Below are 5,507 nucleotides of genomic sequence, written 5' to 3' on the forward strand. Positions count from 1 at the left end.
CTTAGTTTAGAAAGCAGTCATTTGTGGGGCACAGTATCAAAGGCTTTGGCAAAATCCAAATACATCTATTGCCCCCCCACTGTCCAGCATCTTACTTACCTCATCATAAAAAGCAATCAAATTCGTCTGACATGAACTATCCTTCATAAAGCCATGCTGCTCATAATACCATTTACTAGAACAAAATTTTGAATGTGATCCCTTAACAAACCTTCAAATAATTTGCCCACCACAGATGTCAAATTTACTGGCCTATAATTGCCTGGCTGAGATCATAACTTTTCTCCAATCCATAGGCACCATACCAGATGAAAGTGAATCTGAGAAAATCAGAAATAGGGGCTGGTCCAAAACTGAACTAAGCTCTCTTAGAACCCGGGGGTGTATGCCATCAGGCCCTGGAGCCTTGTTTACATTAATTTGTATTAAAGCTTTATGAATCATATCCTCAGTCAGCCACTGACTAGATTGAGCTGAACCATTAGTGCAGCTATAAAGTGAGCCTGGGAACCCAGACTCCTCTATTGTATACACTGAAGAAAAGAACTGATTTAACACATTTGCCTTATCTGTATCTGTTACAACCATACTGGTACCATTATTTAATGGAGCAACACTCTCAACCTGCATCTTTTTACTATTAATATAACTTAAAAACTTTTTGGGGCATCTTTTACAACTTTTTTTTATAGTATTTATATTCATTAAGTTCAACTTCTGTCCCCACAGACTTGTAGGGGGTTATTTACTAAACTTCAAATGCAAAAATCCTGAAAATATGTGATTTTTTAAATAAAATCTGACTTTTAAAAAATCTAACATTTTTCAGAATTTATAAAACCCCAAGGATGGAAAAGTCAGAAAATGTTGAGATAAACTCGGACTTTGATAAATACCCCCCATTGTTTTTAAATGTCTTTCTCTTCTTTCCTATTAACTTCTTTACTTCTTTATTAAGCCACACAGGATGATTCTTAGCACTTCTACATTTACTTCTTAAGGGAATAAATTGAGAACAGTAACAATTTAATATCATTTTAGATGGATAAGTATTTCTGTTCTGTATTTTTAGCTGAAAACGTAATGCCACAAATGATGCTTCTCATCCAGAAAAGGGAAGAGTGTATCATACTTACCGTAATCTTCCTTTCCCTGAGAACTCCATGTCAGTACTAACCAGGATAGCCCCTCCCCCTTCTCCCATCAGAAGGACCCTCCCCAAACCTTTAAAAGGAAACCAAACCCACTTACTGGCGTCTTTGTAACAAGCTTCTAAAACTTACAATAAAAGGGTGGGAACGTACTGACATGGAGTTCTCAGGGAAAGGAAGATTACGGTAAGTATAATACAATCTTCCCTTTTCCCCTTTCAAACTCCATGTCAGTACAAGCTATGTTTTTTCCCAATGGGGGGGGGGTAATAGGCTCTTAACAAGAATCTGTAATCAGGAATTAATAACACTGAAGAAAGAGCCCACAATCAAGCAACCTCTATAATGGAAAATAGAGACTCCAGGAGAAACTCCAGACTAAGCTTACAAGGATAAGAACAGTCCTATAGTATAAGATGAAGACACCCCTCCACGTGGCAAATTCAACAAGTTTGAAATACTTACTCTCCTGCTCACCAAAAGCATCCCTCACATGTAAAACTAGTTAGTTTCAGTGCAGATTGTAAGGCACCTGTAAGAAACACTTGGTAGGAGTGAGAACCAGACAAACAGACCCCTTGTAGATATGACCTGTTTAGAATTTTACATGAAGCACAGGACATACAATGTGGCATACGAGGCCTGTACCATAAACATCTACATATTGGAATGTCCAACAGTCAGCACTGTTCTAACAGAAAACAGATCCTAGGAGAATATGGACAAGGGCACCTGAGAAATACGTAGGGTGAGAATTCCTTACACTGTGCAAGATCCTGTGTTGAGGGAAACGTAACTAACAATGGAAACACTGGTACCAATCACCTTAGCCAAACGGATAGTCACAGTGTAACCGGGGCATCTGCCTAAGAAATAGACTGCTTGTTGGATGACCGATCATCACCTTATGAGAAGATATATCTGGTTAGGCCTAGGTTCCTAGATCCAAAATTAACTTAACCCCAGTGAGGCTAAAAGGTAATCACATGGGCCATGGAGGCAGGCTGTAACACCTGGAGAGATGTTTAGAATCACCCAAGAAACCCGTCTGTTATCATTCCACGTGTAAGGAACATTTCTGTATGTAAAATTATCAACTACCCTACATATATAAAGTCCATCAATGAAGCGAACTCTAAGACTGGAGTGGCCTTGTGGATATTCCCATAGCTACAGAAGGGCTTTGAATGTACCAGACTAGAGCAAATTGGGTCAGTTGGACTAGAATGTAGTCAGACCTAGAGTATATCAGGAGAGACTGAGCTTCACCAGGAAGTCCTACTTCTGTAGAACAACAGTGTGAGATCCAGAGAACCAGCAAGGCTAATAGGAGTGGAATAACTATAAGGTTACCTGGCAGAGAGTCCTGTGACTATGTAGTCTAGACACACAATGCTCAGCCAGTGTAATGGGAATCCTCACCGTATAGGAAACAGTGTAACAGATTTGACAGGCAACACATCCAAACATCTAGTTAGGAGTTAGCCACTGCAGCACAGATAACTTCATTTCCCTCAATGTATCCACTAAACTGAAAATCTACAAGGCTGGCAGATGTAGGATTTGCACTTTGCTGAATAACAGGACCAGTACTAGGGGTAGGCAGAAGAGGCACCTGTCTAGGGCGCAAAGATGTGGGGTCACTGGGCAGGTACCTGTTCAAAAGTTTTCTGCCTACTCCTAGTCCGGCTGGTTTGCTCCCCTGCTTGATTTCCTCCTCCGCTCCCTCTGTCCGTCACTCCCCTCCCTCTGTCACTTACATGCCCTTCCCTTTCTTTAATCTCCCCGTATAGCGTATGAGCATGAGTCTTCGCCTATAATGCATAATGCACTGGCGCATGCATGCAGTAACAAGCTCACACGCTCACATAGGGGAGGGCAGGGGTAGCTGACTGGATGCCTAGGGCACCCCATTGGCTTGCCCCGACCCTGATTTAAGGGACCAAACACTGCATTGCTTGATACACAACTGTTGTTTGTTGTTAACCCAGCAATCCTTAACCGATGTGAGTTAGAACTCCTGCTGTGTGTATCAGACAATATGCAAACCTTCCCATCACAGGGAGAAATATTGAGCTTAATTTATTGTAGGGCAAATATTGTGCTTCATTTATTCTAGGGCACATGCCATTACTTAGAAGCAATGCCGTATCACAGGGGCATTATATTACACTAGACATTAAGCCAGTTAAATTAACGGGCGCTAGAACATATGTAACGACGGTCCGTGGGGCACATGCGCAGTAGCGCAATCCCACAGACACAGGGACTAGACGCAGAGACACTTGAAGATTATTATATAGGATATAGGATCCCTCCTCTTGGCCACAGGGTGGGGCAGTTAAGGGGACTGAGTGACAGGGGCACTTGCTGCTGGAACACACCACTTCCATTACTTGCTGCACATACTGACTCTCAGGGATGGAGACTGGACATTGTGGGACAGCAGCTCAATGAACACAGATCCCTTAAATCAATGAGCATTTTCAGGTGAAGCTTTGGGACAGCCCTGAGCTTGTCAGTGAAATTGGAAGCTGAGTGAGGTGTGATCCCATCAGTGCTTTTGTGCAGTTCATTCAATGCTGCCTCTCTGTGTCACAGCGCTGGGTGCCTCAATCACAGGCTGGAGGTGTGGCTTTGCTGCTCCCATCCAATCAGGTACCACTCCTTTACATTTTAACTCTGCACCTCACCTGAGCCTCTCGCTCCCTCTCCTCGGTGCTGCTTCTATAGCCCAAAGTAAAGGTAGCGGCGAGTGCGCCTGGTTGGCTGCCCCTTAGCAACCCGTGAGGGAGACACTCCCCCCGCCCACTCCGACGCCAATCAGCCAACACCAGTCACTCGTGTAACAGCCAATGCCCCCCGAGCTCATTCAGCTTCACTCCAGGGTTCAGCGCCGCTAAGCAACTAACTGAATAGTGAGGCGCCTCTCACTATTCTGCCTCATTATATAGGAATTGCTGGGACTCCTAACTCTCCGCTTGCACATATAATAGCCGCTGCCTACCTGCCTTTCCACGGCGATTCCCTTCAGATGTCTGGCTGCTGTGATACACTCCCTCCTGCCTTTCAAGTTCGCTTGACCAGCGAGGTCTCACAGCCGAACCTGATGGCAAGCGGCACTCGCAGTGTAATGAAGCTTTAGATACAGTCGCATGCGCTCCCCTTCCACTGCAGCAACTGGATGAAAGTCATTTCAAATATAAGCTGCAGTGTAACAACATTGTGGAAGGCAGTTATATGTAACGACGGACACAGGGACTGGACGCAGAGACACTTGAACTTTATTATATAGGATATTAAGACATTCTGATGTAAGTGTATTAGACACCAATCAACCCAACATACAGTCACGGGGGCATTCGTTGTATAATAAGACACTCAGATGTAAGTGTATAAGACCCCAGTAAACGCAACATACAATCGCAGGGGCATTTGTCATTGTATTAAGACATTTGAATGTAAATGTACAACATGAAGTGCACAGTATACTTTAGATTAGCTGATGCTTAGATCAAATATAATAAGAGTTTGGCAATCTACCTCCACTATGGCTGTTGGTTTCAGGTGAGAAAAAGCTAAACCTTATATATATATATATATATATATATACACACACACATCATTATACACATAACCAATCATACATGCACATACATATTTAGCCTACGACACCTGGTATTACCAGACAGTCTCCCATCCAGGTACTAACCAGGCCCAACCCTGTATCACTTCTGAGATCAGACGAGATCGGGCACTTTCAGGGTGGTGTGGCCGTAGGCTTCATATCATCTAAAAGAACTACTGGATTAGGGTGAGCCACTAGACTCCGCATACGCTACAGGTAAGTATAAGATCACATGCATGTAAGCTCCATTATCTATTTCTATAAGATCTACTGGCTTCAGGTAAGCACATAGGCAGAACCTAGCACAGTGCAGGTCAGCATATGATCACAGTGCATGTAAGCAATTAGCTAGAAGTATATTCAGTATACAGCAGAACAGAATAGGAACATATACCTTACTTACTGCTCATTATGCCAGGCTGTAATCAGGCCCCTAAAAGCCACTGCATTGTAGGACACTAGATCCAATATCACATAGGCAGACAGGTATCACTTACCTGAGGCTTCAAGACCAGCATTCTAGTCTGTAGAGTTAGAGAGTGGGCGGGGCCATCTCCACCTGCTATAGCTGACAGTTGCACAGGAATCACCTGATTATACTCAGCAGGTGTCAGTACAGACAGAGGAATCACCTGATTGCACTCAGTGGGGAGTCACGGAGCCAGTGGAACCCCCTGATTATATTCAGCTGATATTTGCATAGGCAGGTAACCTGTAAAAACATCTTG

At 43.5% G+C, this 5,507-nt stretch overlaps 1 pseudogene; it reads right to left on the reverse strand.

The window, feature by feature from the left end:
- Positions 1-4,814: 4,814 nt before the first annotated feature.
- On the reverse strand, positions 4,815-4,933 carry LOC121396319 (annotated as a pseudogene).
- Between the last annotated feature and the right edge of the window lie 574 nt (positions 4,934-5,507).

The sequence above is a fragment of the Xenopus laevis genome, chromosome 1L, assembly GCF_017654675.1.
Source record: "Xenopus laevis strain J_2021 chromosome 1L, Xenopus_laevis_v10.1, whole genome shotgun sequence".
Lineage (NCBI taxonomy): Eukaryota > Metazoa > Chordata > Amphibia > Anura > Pipidae > Xenopus > Xenopus laevis.